General features: G+C 38.4%; 2 pseudogenes; both read left to right on the top strand.

Moving 5' to 3' along the window:
* The first annotated feature begins 3,181 nt into the window (after nucleotides 1-3,181).
* On the top strand, nucleotides 3,182-7,506 carry LOC113287603 (annotated as a pseudogene).
* A 776-nt stretch (nucleotides 7,507-8,282) lies between these two features.
* LOC113287604 lies at nucleotides 8,283-13,226 on the top strand (annotated as a pseudogene).
* The last annotated feature ends 1,633 nt before the right edge of the window (nucleotides 13,227-14,859 follow it).

Raw genomic sequence — 14,859 nt, 5'->3', positions numbered from 1 at the left:
AACTTGGTAGAAGTCACAGACAAAATCATATCCAAATTTCTTGCCCAAAGACTCAAACCTCTTATCCCGAAACCTATTTCTCCCTTTCAGTCTCATTCATCCATGGCAGACAAATATCTGACAACATTGCCATTTCCCATGAGATTATACACCATATGAATACCAGAAAAGGGAAAAAAATGAGCCAATGGCACCATGGGAATTAAGATTGATGCAACCTTATACATTAATGCATTTCTACCACCAACCTTTCTGTCTTAATAAATGGATCTCCTGGTAAATTCTTCAAACCAACTAGAGGGATCAGACACGGAGATCCATTATCCCCATATTTATTCTTATTCTGTATGGAGGCTCTATCAAGATATCTGATATCTGCTGAAACTCAAGGGCTCATTCATGGAACCAAAATATGTAATGATGCTCCTACTATCAACCATCTCCTATTTGCTGATGACTGCATGATCTTCTGCAAAGCCAACATGACATAATGCAACAACCTCATCAAGATCTTCCAAGACTTTGGTCAATCCTCTGGACAACTGATCAACTTTGCTAAATCATGAAATTTCTTCAGTAAAAACACTTCCCCAAACATTGCAGATGATATCAGTGAAGCTATGCATGTTCAAAGGATTAGCAGCACTGATAAATACTTAGGCTCACCCCTCTTCACCAATAGAAGTAAGATACAAGCTTTCAAACCTTGTGTGGAAAAACTAAAGCAAAGATTTGTTGGTGGAAAACCAATCTCTCTACAACTGGAAAAGTCAATCTCATCCAAACTGTTACTTCTACTTCAAGTATTTACCAAATGAATTGCTTCAAGATTCCCAAAGTTACCTGCAAAGAGTTAAAAGCTATTCAAAGGGATTTGTTCTGGAACAAGGAGCAAGACAAATCTAAAGGTTTATTCTACATTGCTTGGGATGTTGTTAACAAACCAAAAGAACTAGGTGGTTTGGGCTTCAAAAATATGGAATACTTCACCTTAGCAATGATCTCTAAAATTGCCTGGAGATTAGTTGAAGAGCCAAATTCCCTCAGGAGCACTACTATGAAAGCCTCCCATTACCCTAATTAAGAAGTTATCAGAATGGACACCAAACCAAATAACACTGACTTGGATATGGAAAGGAATTCTAGAGGGTATCTCTTGCATTCAACAATACTACATTTGGAAGATTGGAAATGGAACAAGAATTAAAATCTGGGGTGACATATGGATTGAAGGTTTTTTAGACACCATCCAAAAACCTCCTCACTGCCCACCTAATCTCAAAACTATCAACCAACTCTTCAATGCTCATGGAAAATGAGACACTACAATCTTAGCCCTCTGGTTTACCCAAGACATTTAATACCTCATTACCCACACTCATCACAACCCAAATGCTGAAGATACTATAACCTGGAAACTGACTAATACAGGAAAATTCTATGTCAAATCCCTGTATGACAAACAATCACTGACAAGTACGCTAATGATATAAACATAGCTCCTTGGATGAAAATTTGGAGTCTAGACACCTCTCTAGCTATCCATATTTTCATCTGGAAATGTGCTCATGACATTATTCCTACCAATGCCAAGACTGCTAGTATCCTGCATTATATTGATCCAATTTGCTCCATTTGTAAGAATTCTTCTGAAGATACCACTCATGCCCTTCTAGCCTGTCCAGATGCCTCTGATGTTTGGGCTAAACTGTTTGGGCAAATCACCAACTCTTTTCCACCTTCAGGTCTTTCCATGAGTGGTTCAACAACTGGTTTACTCAGAATAATCCAACAGCTAGCTGGAATGCAACCTTTGCTACCATTTGCTGGTTCATCTAGAAAGCTAGATGTGATCATATTTTCAGGAATATAAATCCTTCTGCTCCTGGTGCTGCTCTGAAGATCACTCAATACCTATGCAACTACTATAGAGTGCATCAAAACCCATGCCATATCTTAAACAATCCTTACTATCAGAAGGATTCTAATGCTCAACATACAAGCTCCATCAGTCTGGACAGAAATCTTGGGGGATATTTTGGCATCACTATTAGCATACACATTCTAGAAGTAAACAATAATGAGGCTAATAGTGATTTACCATCTTATACTAACTTTGCGTTTTTGGCAATGTCTTTTACAGGTCAATGCATGGGATCAAGAAACATCAAAGACATTATAACTGGCTTCAGTAGAACAAACAGAGAAAGCAGATGAGCTCAACTTGCACTGAACTGGGGGAAGGAAATGCACCAGCAGCACATTGATTATGCAGCAGAAGAAGAAGGAATTCTACAAACCATTCAGTCTCTCTATCAGATACAAGTCCAGGAAAGATTTTAAGGAGATTACACACAAAACATCGACAGAAGCAAAACCTATGATTTTGTGTTGGGAAGGCTCATCAAGCTGACGCCTCAACAAAACACCACAACATCCAACTTATCTAGAATAGCTAGCCACTCTATCTTGTTGCAAAACTTTAACTGGAAAGATCCTAACCTCCAGTCTTTTTGGACCATATTACAGTACCCAACAAACACTACTCTTAAAGATAACTGTAATATTCGTACTCATATTTTGATGGATCACCCTGAAGCTAGAATTAGCTCAGATAATCCTTTGGCTGTAAAGCAGAGTAGTTAGCTTTGACGAGCTCTCTTACTCTTTTTTTTATAAAAAAAAGAGTAGACAAAAGTAAAAAAGGAAACGGAAAATGGGTCATTTGTCCAAATATTTTTAAAACATGGTTCAAATGGACGAGTAAAAATTAGTATGGCTGAAATGGACAAAATTTTTTAGCAAGGATGAAACTGGATTCATCCTTGCTTAAACTTAAAAAATAGCTAGGATGAAACTGGATGCATCCTGTGTAAATCAAAAAATAAGAAAAAATATTTGAAAATTGGCAGGATGAAACTGTTTACATCCTAGCTATTTTTATATTTTTGTCCATTTAAACAGAATCAAAATACAAGTGTCATTTTCACCCGAGAATTATTGGTTTTGGTCTTTTTAACGAATTTCGTGAAAAAGAAAAAGTTGGCCCTGAGAATATCTGCGGTCTTTCCGATATCATTTGATTCTCAACTAATCGGAACTCCATCGACGGACCATCCGAAGACCTGAGAAGTGAGTACTCAATCCTCGCTGCCGAGTGTTCTATATAGCCTGTGCGCGTGGCTAATTTAAAACATGTCTGGCTCTCGTGATAATTGGAGGAAGGAAATAAAAACAAACATTTAGAGAGGTTTCGATATAGCATCTGAAATCTTTTCTGTGTTTAGGGCTCATTAACCGCCAAATGTCGTTTACGAGTTTCAAACAAACCCTAAAACGTTGTTCTGATTTCCCTAATCCTTCTTCATCCCAACCTTCAATTCTCAATGAAGATTTAAAATCACCACAACTTCCAAGAAAACCCCCAAAATCTTCTCTTTCACAACAACTCCAACGACTTCAAGATCCTCTATCTCTTCCCCCACCAAAACAGAATCAAGAGCAACCTGTGAAGGAAAATGCACAAGAAGTTGACGATGATGATGACGGTGATGCAGAAGAAAGTGGTATTGGAATTAGTAGAGAACCAGTTTCTACTCATTTTCAATTTGATCCAACTGGACCCTTTGAACCCATGGTCCTTTCTTCCCCCGGCGAGTCTCCAGTAGTTCAGGTGCTTCCAAGTTTAAAAACCCTAGTTTTAATGTGTGTTTCCAGTGAAATTTATTTGTCACCTAACTTGTATTTACTTTTGTGCATTGATATATATTTTGAAAATTTAATGAGGGTACTCTTTTGTCTCAGGTCCCTGCAGCTATCAACTGCCGTCTACTTGAGCATCAGAGGGAGGGAGTGAGATTCTTATATGGTTTATATAAGAAGAATCATGGCGGTATTCTTGGAGATGACATGTTAGTTAATTATTTTCTTGTTCATTCCTCTTTGAATCTTCTTAAAGCATGATCATTTACACTATTGTATAGGACTAGCAAGGGTTTTCCATAGTTATTTTGATTTCTGTACTCTTTTTTGTTATAAATTCCTTTAGATTCTGTAAACACGTTCAATGTGATAGCGGAGATTTTACTAATAAGCATAATGCATACTGCGAAAGCCAAAAAGGCACCGACTTGGAGACAAATATTCTTCTGCTTGTGGTGTACTTTTTGGAATTTTAATACTTTTTATCCTTGTATAGGGGTCTAGGGAAAACCATCCAAACAATTGCTTTTCTGGCTGCTGTAGTTGGGGATGAAGCTGAAAATGGTGACTCTAAAATGTTAAAGCGTGTAGGGAAAAAGAATCCTGTACTGATTATTTGCCCTACTTCGATTATTCAAAATTGGGAAAATGAATTCTCTAAATGGGCAAAGTTTAGTGTTTCTGTTTATCATGGAGCAAATCGCGATCTCATAATCGAGAAGCTTGAATCACATGGTATTGACGTAGTCATTACTAGTTTTGACTCATTCAGAATTCACGGTAAAATCCTATCAGAGGTCGATTGGCATATTGTAGTTGTGGATGAGGCACACAGGTTAAAAAATGATAAGTCGAAACTATACGGTGCTTGCTTAGGAATAAAAACCAGAAATCGCTATGGCCTAACAGGAACTGTAATGCAGAATAAAATCATGGAGCTGTTCAATCTTTTTGATTGGGTTGCACCTGGTTCCTTAGGCACGAGGGAACATTTTCGGGACTTTTATGATGAGCCACTTAAGCTTGGTCAAAGGTCCAGTGCTCCGGAAAGATTTGTCCAGGTTGCTGATGAGCGCAAGCAGCATCTAGCATCAGTTCTCCGGAGGTATCTATTAAGAAGAACCAAGGAAGAGACCATTGGACATTTAATGATGGCAAGGAAGATAATGTTGTGTTTTGTGCAATGAGCGATCTGCAAAGACGTGCATACAGGAGGATGTTGCAGTTACCAGATATCCAATGTCTGGTAAATAAGGATCTTCCCTGTAGCTGCGGAAGCCCTTTAAAACAGGTGGAATGTTGCAATAGGATTGTACCAAATGGCATAATCTGGTCTTATCTTCATAGGGAAAACCCTGATGGTTGTGATTCATGCCCATTCTGCCTCGTTCTTCCTTGCCTTGTGAAGCTTCAGCAGGTAATTTAGCTTTTTGTATTTTTGCTTACGGTTTCCCATAAGGGACATGTTTTGTTTAGCTGAATTGGCCATTTTGGCATTTTAACCCCACCAATTATACTTCTGTTGTCATTTTTGTTAGTTGTAGTAGCGATAGTCAGGTCTACTCCCATGTGTTATATTCTTTTTAAGTTAATTTGTTTGACATTGTTTCCTGTGGATTTTCTCAGCTTAGCAATCACTTGGAGTTGATTAAGCCTAACCCGAAGGATGACATAGAGAAACAAAAGAAAGATGCAGAATTAGCTTCTGCTGTCTTTGGTACTGATATTCACTTGGTTGGTGGCAATACCCAAAGCGAGAGTTTCATGAACCTTAGCGACGTTGAGCACTGTGGAAAAATGCGAGCTTTGGAGAAGTTAATGTCTACTTGGGTTTTACATGGTGACAAAATTCTTTGTTCAGCTACTCTGTAAGGTGAGTTGTGTGAAGAACTTAATCAAACCATTATTTTCCTCTCACTGAAGTGAGCTTTCTTATGCAATCTTTTTACAAAATCTCTTGCTTTATCTGTGGATTTCATTTCTGTAGAAAGTCGTATATGTTTCTGCACTCTCATTGAGTTTCCGTACCCTGAATTTTTCATCTGTCTTTTATATCATACCTGAAGTTGAATTTATGCATCAGAATGCTGGATATACTGGAAAAATTTCTTATACGCAAAGGATATTGCTTCTCTAGACTTGATGGTTCAACCCCAACGAGTTCCCGTCAGCCCCTTGTTGATGATTTCAATTCAAGTCCAAGCAAGCAGGTACATATTAACACCTAAATCTTCAAAATCTTTTTGGGGAATTCCATGGAAACCAATCATCATTATGACAAGTCTTTTCGTTTTAGGTCTTCCTTATATCAACCCGAGCTGGTGGTCTGGGACTGAATCTCGTTAGTGCAAATCGTGTTGTTATATTTGATCCAAATTGGAACCCTGCGCAAGATTTACAGGCGCAAGATAGGTCATTCCGTTATGGGCAGAAACGGCATGTTGTGGTTTTTCGCCTTCTTGCTGCTGGTTCCCTTGAGGAGCTTGTATATTCACGTCAGGTCTACAAACAACAGCTATCAAATATTGCTGTATCTGGAAAAATGGAAAAAAGGTATTTTGAAGGTGTCCAGGATTGCAAAGAATTTCAAGGGGAGCTTTTCGGAATCTCCAATCTATTCCGTGATTTATCTGATAAGCTTTTCACCAGTGAGATCATTGAATTAAATGGAAAACATGATCAAAACCACGGAAATCATAATGATCAAGCTGAGGATATAGTCGGGACATGTCCTCCTTCAAATGAAGAGAATGAAACATCTCCCGCGGATTCTAAGGGCAGCAGATACGACAACTTGGATGTTGCTGTCTCAAATAAAACAACAATGCTCGAAGCTTTAGGTAAGCTTATACTTAATTTTTGTTTTCTTCAACATCCATAGAAGAGTAGGGACTAGATGACCTAATCCCCAATGACCTTAGTGTGGGATAAAACATCAATGAGTGAATGAATCTAATGGCTGTTGGTCTTTCTTATTTGACCTGTGTTAAATCTGTTGAGGCCCTTTTACTAGATCTTGGTATACCCTCTAATGAATTGCCCCTTAGCATCCTTGGCAAAAATCAGCCAGTGAATAGTCCTCAGATGTGCTACTCCAGCTTAGGTCACATAGGGATAGGGTAGTATGGGTTCGTGCCAGATTCATGAAGTACATTTATCATCTTGGACAATTTTTGTTTGTGTTTTTGTTTTTTTAAAGATCACCAAGTTTATTTCTCTAGCAGTCTTGTGAGAAAAGAATTTATGGTTTCCCCTTATACAGGAATTGTATACACTCATCGCAATGAAGACGTCGTCAATTATAAACCCGTAGTTCAAGCAAAGAAAGATATGACAGTGGCTGAACCTGATAGCACCCAACATCAGAGAGTCACATCTTCAGTAAAAATGCATAGTAAATCAACTTCAGATTTAAGTAAGCGAGAATTATCTTTGTCCAAGAAAAAGAGCCAGTATAGCTGTCTTGCCCAGTTTATGGGCATGACTGATATCAAATTCAGCAAGTGGTTACTGTCTGTGTCAAATTCTGAAAGAGAAAAAGTGCTTCGAGACTACAAAAAGCAGAAGGAAAAGATTCAAAATGGTTGAAGGGGTTGACACCACATTAATTACCATCATTCTGCAGCGGTATTTGTTCCACGAGGTATTTGTATATAAGTGTTCTCCAACTCTTTTAAGTTCAGTTGTTTTATACTAGTATAGTGTGCAAATTAATATGCTGGAACAGAAACAGTAATCCTAACTCATGATGTAATGAGGATTAAAGCTTTCAGGGGTATCAGAATCTCAAGAATTTATTCCCTAGATTTCTGAATTTTGGAGTTTTCTGGTGGATGGGGATTTGGTTGTTGCCTGTTGCAATAGACTTGAAAAGACACTGAAGACAAACAAATGTGAGTTTGCGGGTTAAACAACAACAAACCCAAATGTTTCATGGATTTGGACTAGAAAAGGTCTTTCACCAATCAATGAGAGACCACAAAATCTCACTAAGATAACATTTTGGACCACCTATACTATTAGAGTTTTAATACACATTAATCCCACGGTCCTTAAGCTGACAGAAGGGATTCTACTCATTTATTAACCACCTACCCACTACTTGTTCGTAATCGGAGAGTCTTTCTTTATGAAATTAGTCCATCAAGTGGGTCCATGAAACCAAATAAGTTCGACCCAAATTGAAGTATTCATGGGCTTAAAATTACTCGGCACATCCTGTTACTATATGCTGCGAAGTATTATATCGAACTGATTGTTTAATGTTGAAAGGACACGACGAGGTTTAGCTTGAGATACAGGTGATCCATTTTATCTAATCCGAGTCACAACATTATACTTTTACCACCATCCTCAGGAAGACATGATTCATGTGTTCAAGTATCTTTGGATTAACTTTAAGGAGTGACTCGAAATATCCAACGGCTTTAAAGTAATAAGAGATATGTGCATCTTAAGGATGACAGCAGTCTTTCTGTACCTTTCCTTTTGTCTTCCGACAGAAAATGGTCTATCAGTCTTCTTCTTCTCATCCGTCCGCCATTAAATGTTGTCTGTCCCTTTCTTTCTTTTTTTCACAGCACAGGTGTCCCCTTTCTCCAACTCTCCCTCTCTTTAGAATTCTCCCTTTCACACACCCTCTTCTTGGTTGGGCGTTGAAATTTGGAAGAGCAAAGCTGAAGTAAGCTACAGTGACTTGCTGAATTTTGTCTAGCTGATATCTCAGTGTAAGATTTTCCTCTCTTTCTGTTGTTTAAAAGGTTAAATTTGTTTTCAGCTGAAATTTGTTATTTTGTTGTGTTTAAGATTCGTTGTTTCTAAGTATCTTAGTTCTCTTTGTTGAACAGCTGATTTCTCAGGGAGAAATATTTTTCCTTGATGATAATTTTGTATATATATGTTCTTTGTTTCTAAGAAACGCTAGTGGTTTTGGGTTTAAGTTGGGAACCATGTTTTTGATACTCTGTTATGCTTGTTTTGTTTTGATAGATTCCTTCCTAAGTTCCTTCTGGGGCTTACAATTCTCTGCTAGAGTTTCTTAGGTTGAATTGGTTTCCTTCAAATGTTTTCTTATACAATAAATTGAGTGGTTTTAGGCTCTTAGCTCAATTTACGGTACGATGGTCTTTTTCCTATAAGATAAATTTCTGTAGGTTCATTCTAGATCTTCTTGGTCAGTTTTCTGTATCAAGCTTTATTGTAGAACTAGGAAATTTTCACAAAGCGGTGCACTTAGGATTTTTGTTTTTGGCTGATGCTGTTTCTTCATTACGTTCTTAACGGATAAGAGCTATATCTGCTTAGTTTGTTGTGTCACATTGATAGTTGGTGTATCTAGATGACTGAAGTTTTGAGTGTTTCTGGTTACCACTCAACACATGTAGATTTTTGCAGGTATACTAGAGTGGATGACTTAAATTTTGGAGAAACCAACGGGTGTTTTTGTGGTACAAAATGTCTGGAGATAAGCGGGCGAGTGGATATGTTATATCTGCTCCAGTCGTTCATAATAATGCAATGGGACTTCTCAATGATCAGAAAAGCGTTATTGTCGAGGTAATAACTGAAGTTCTCTTTGAAGTATAGTTGTTACAAATAAGCACTACTTACTGAACTACGAATAGTAAGTTAGTAACGAAAAATATTGTATCCTGACATTGGTAATTTCCGTGGTTTAGGCTGTTAATGCAGAAAAACAGTTGTGGCAGTTGATTCATTCCAAGGGTCCAATGAACACTGATGTTCAAGAGTTATACCGCAAAGCTCGTTCAAGTTACGAGGAAATCATTGTGAATGACCATGAGTTAGCAGAACTTCAAGATATCGAATATTCCTTGTGGAAGCTTCATTATAAACACATTGATGAATTTCGCAATAGAATAAGGAAAGCTTCTGTCCAAAGGAAAGGTGCAAACTTGGAGAATGAGACTCTCCTTGAAGGACTGAAATCCTTTGTGTCAGAAGCTACTGATTTTTACCAAAATTTGATTGCAAAAATCAGAAGAAGCTATGGACTTCCGAAGGATGTCTCGGTCAGCAGTGGCATTGGTATTTCTAGGTCCATAGAATCAGCGGACATGGGAAGATGCCAGTTTTCTTGCCACCGTTCTTTAGTTTTCCTTGGAGATCTTGCTCGATACAGGGAGCTATATGGAAATCCTGATGCTCAAGATCGGAAGTGGTCAACTGCTGCCAGACACTACTTAGATGCATCACTGATTTGGCCAGATAGTGGCAACCCACAAAATCAGGTACTTCTTTCGATATCCATGCACACACCCAATTGCTACCTATTTGTACTTATGATCTTATTTGGGCGACAATAAACATGGTTTAGAAAGCAGTATGTGGTTGTTTTGGACTTGAAATTATGGAGTAGTGCAACGATGGAGATAGACTCTCGGGTCACTCAAATGACTTGGATCTCTTAGATCAATATCAAACCTTTCCAGATGTTCAAAATTGATAATTTTTGCTTGTCCTTAAAGTGTAGGAATTGTTAGACCATCTTTTTTGTTCTTGCTGTTATATGCTTACTTAATATGGTGTTTGTGCATGTATGCAATTATGTCAAGCACAGTTGGCTGTTTTGGCAACATATCTTGGCGATGAATTCCTAGCTTTATACCATTGCACAAGAAGTCTCGCTGTTAAAGAACCTTTCCCTGATGCTTGGAATAACCTCATTTTGCTTTTTGAGAAGGTTCGCTTTCTCCTTTCTCGCGTATCTGGGTTAAATTTTCATTTCGTTCTTCTTATTTCAAGCTGCTCATTTATTATCTTTATACTGATTTCTGGATCGTTTTCACTTATGATCACAGAATAGGTCATATGGGCTTTCTGACAAGGCCATTTTCGATTTTTCCAAACCATCTAAAAGGAGCACAATTCAAAATACCACTGTAGATGATGTCTTGACTGAGCAGTTTGGTATTTGGCCTCTCATGGTTCGGGTGATGGGCTTCTTCTATGTCAAATCAAGGTGGTGTTGCCAGAAACTGGAAAAGCAATATTTTTATCGAAATTTTCTGATGTTGTTGATGAGTGTTATAATGGATCTCTCCGAGTTATATATGTCCCTATGAATGATTTGCAATTTGATGATGAATTTCCTTTTCCTATCTGGTTCTCACAGTATTAGTTTTTTTGTTGTTTTGATGTGTGTTGCAGTTTGGAGGAGTTCCCTGGCATATTTGGTTCGTCCATAAGCCAATTGGAGACCTTATTCTCTCTTGATGATGTCCATGTGAAAACTTTTCTAGAGTCATATCAGTTGTTGGATGGAGCAAGAAAAGGTCCTTTCCGAGGGTTACAACTTGTTTGTGTACTCATTTTTACTGTTCAGACCCTACTTGAATCAAAAAGCCAAAAGTCTAGCCATGCTAAGTACAAGCTGCAACCTGCCTTGATTCAGCGAGCATTAGCTTCTGCTTACATCATTATGGGTCGGATAGTTGAAAGATGTGTGATGGGTAATCCTCTAGATCATAGTTATCTTTTACCATCTATATTAGTATTTGTTGAATGGTTGGTAGAATTTCTGGACAAACCGGAAAGCAGCGAGGCTGATGAAATACGTATAAATGCAGCAAGTTACTTCTTTGGGGTTTTTGTGAACTTTTTGAATCAGTTAGAAAATATGGGTTGTGAATTCAAGTCTCACGATTTTGCAGCCCTTTGGGAAGATCACGAGTTACGAGGGTTTTTACCTGTCAGTCAATCCCATGAATGTTTAGATTTTTCAACTGACAGAGAGTCGAGAAGAGAATACGGTGACAATCATGAATGTGAAGTTCGCATATCTCGCATCCTTCTTGCTTCTATGAAGATTGTTAACAAACCAAGTGGATCACAGAGCTTGATCTTTTATGAGAAAATGGGAAGAAAAATTTACGCTGCTGAGGCAAAGGAACTACAGTGCAAGAGAGACTTAGAAGCAATTGAAGGGGTTTCTGATTCCGTAGGAAGAGACTTGTTGCATAACTCTCCACAAAATATTCAGTCACCATGTGAACCAACAAAAAGTGAAGTGAAAAGTAAGGAGGCTATTAAATATAACCTTGATGTGGATAGAACATCCACTCATGTAGAGGAGGAAGAAGTCATTCTCTTTAAGCCAATTGTGAGATATAACTCTGCACCACTTCAAAATCTTCTTGCTACAACTGAAAAAGTAGTTGCATCTTCTGGTGAACCATTGCAGCGAAACTCTTCATTAATTTTTCAAAGACAGAAATATGGTGATCCTTCTGGTTTTCGTCAAAACCTAGGTGGTTCTAGGTTGAAAAAAATATCATGGCAAGAACCTCTTACAGAGAGTTATACTATCACGGATCCAGTCATTGAACAGTTGGTAGATTCATCTAGATTTGGAATGGCAGGTGATGAAATAGGTGCAGTATCATCTACGGAAGGGCCTCCCTCCCTCAGCGGATGGGTCCTTGAAAGAGAGAGTTTTGGCGTTAGTGGAGAGAAGGGTAAATTTGATCCAAGCAAGTATGACTTGGGAAAAAACGATTGCATTGCTTCTGCAGGTGTAAGTAGTCTCTCCCTTGGAGAGGCTGCAATAAGAGATCAAGATGCTAAGGTAACATCTTCATATGCATCACCTCATTTTTGTGCCGGTTTTCTTCGGAGGGTGACACTGCTGTTAATGGGTTAAGTTCTTTTGCAACTACCCCCTATTCAGCACCTCCCTTTCTCCCTCAACAGCCTTCTGCTCCATTATTGCCCGATGATGCACTTTGGTCTAGTAGTGATTCGTCAAGTTATTCCGAGTACAAGGATTCAGAAGAAATGAAAGAACAGTTTTTTGAGGCATCACGGGTTAATAAATATTCAAATTTGCCAGGAGTACAGAATTGTGCACCCACTTTTGATCCTCTGACCATTCCTAGGTTCAACTATGAAGATTCCACGTCAAGGTTTCATCACTACGAAGGAAATTTTGGACAAGCCCAAGCTAGTAGCGAGCCAGTTCAACGCAATCCACCGAGTAACCTTGGGAGGTTCCAGGACGAAGATCTTTCAAGGTCGAGTCTTTTTGATCGGTGGACGAATGGTTTAACATTTGATCAGAAGGAAAAATTGCGGGACCCCCAGTGGAATCCAGGATTTCAGAAAGTTTATGGTAATAGTGATGAGCATGAAAGGGAGAAGCTTTTTCATGCCCAGCGAAGTCCCAATCCTTACTGGGGTGGTGCTGCCATGAAGTTGAAGTCTGAGCAGCAGTTGCTTCTACAATATCTGAAAGAGAAGGAGCTACGACTGCAGTTAGAGTCTCAATTGAGAGCCATTCAGAGGTGATCTTAAACCGCCCAACATCAATGTTTTATCTCTCAAAAAGCATCTCATAAGTAGAAATGTAGAGTAGGATTTACCAATGAGTTGAGTTCTGTATATCCAGTATATATACCAAGGGTAAGGTATGCATTACGTATTTGATCTGTGATAATTTATGAACTCATGGAGGTTCTGCACATGATAATAGACAGATTGCTGCCTAACTGTCAGGTGTTACAGCTGTATGTCTATCTGTCTATTACTACAGCTGTACCATTCTTATTTGGCCACTTGTCTACTTCTTGTAGGTTCCCTGTTGACTAATCTGATGGGTTCTTGTCATCAGTAGATACATTAAATGCTTCTCTAATTCTTTTGTATCATGTAATGAACAGACAGCTTTTTGTCTGACCCTTTTAGGGTTTCTCTGTAATCTTTGATTCATTTCATTTTCTTGTTTTTAATCAAGAACAGTTTGTCTAATATGGTATCAATCGTGTTTCGATCCTTCTTCTGCTGCCTTTTTCATTGATCTTTGATCATTCCGTTTCTTCTTTGTAATTCAATCTTTGATCTCCAATGGCGTACAATCACTATGATTCTCATATTTCTCAAGTTCCATTAAATCATATTTCCAATATTATTCATTTCAAACTCACAAAGAGAATTTTCTCACTTGGAAGAGTGTTCTATTTCCTTATTGAAGAAATACAAGGTTTCAGGATTTCTGGATGGTTCAATTCCTTGTCCTCGTAAATACATTCAAGAATGGATTGATGGTGATGACAGAGAAATCATTAATCAATCTTACACTAACTGGATTGAGGATGATAATACCCTAATTCTTTGGATCCAATTGACTATTTCAGATGTTCTTCTTTCCTATGTTGTTGGTGCTTCTTCTGCTAAGTAACTTTGGGACAACATCGAATTACGATTCGCTCGAAGCTCAACCACAAATTCAATTCAATTGCGTACTCGACTTCAATCTTTGAAGCTTGGATCTGGATCCATGTCGACTTATCTTGGTGAAATCAAGAAGATTGCCGATCAATTAGCTGCTTCTGGTTCTCCAGTTTCTGATGATGAACTTGTTGTGACTATCTTAAATGGAATTGGTCAAGATTATCAAGCATTCAGTACTTCGATTCGAGTTCGTTTTCCACCTGTTGATTTAACGGAATTATACAATCTTCTGCTTTCTGAAGAGGTTGATGTTCAAAATCGATCATCAACTCTACTTTCAGAAGCTCATAGTCGTGCCTTTGCCGCTTTTCAAGCCTCTGTGCGCAATCAGTATGGATCTCGAGGTCGTGGTAGAGGTAATCCCTTTCATCAATCACCTAGGAGTAATTTTCAATTTCATCCAAGATCTCTTTCTCCTAGCTATTTCAACTTCAATTCTGTACCACCACCACCACTACCAGCACAACCATCCACTTCATCAGCCTTAGATGCTACTGTGTGTCAAATCTGCATCAAACCTGGTCATGATGCTCTCTCCTGTCGTCATCGCTTGAATTTTGCCTATCAAAATACCAAGACACCATCTCATCTCAGTGATATGTTAGCCTCTACAAATATTTTGGAGGAGAATCCTTGGTATGCAGATACTGGAGCTAATCAACACATTACAGCTGATGAACCTGAGTTATATTCTTCCAATCCTTTTGATGGTTCTGAGGAGATTCACTGCTAATGGTCCAGGTATGAAAATACATCATATTGGTTCTGCTGCTCTTAAATATACTTCTGCTCAGCTATTTGCTTTGAATAATATACTTCATGTACCTCAAGCCTCAGCCAATCTGTTGTCAGTCCACAAGTTTACATCAGATAACAAATGCTCAGTTACTTTTGATCCCCTTGGTTTCA

This window comes from Papaver somniferum, chromosome 6, assembly GCF_003573695.1.
Source record: "Papaver somniferum cultivar HN1 chromosome 6, ASM357369v1, whole genome shotgun sequence".
NCBI lineage: Eukaryota > Viridiplantae > Streptophyta > Magnoliopsida > Ranunculales > Papaveraceae > Papaver > Papaver somniferum.
The sequence above is the reverse complement of the archived record's forward strand: the minus strand, read 5'-3'. Positions and strand labels throughout refer to the sequence as shown.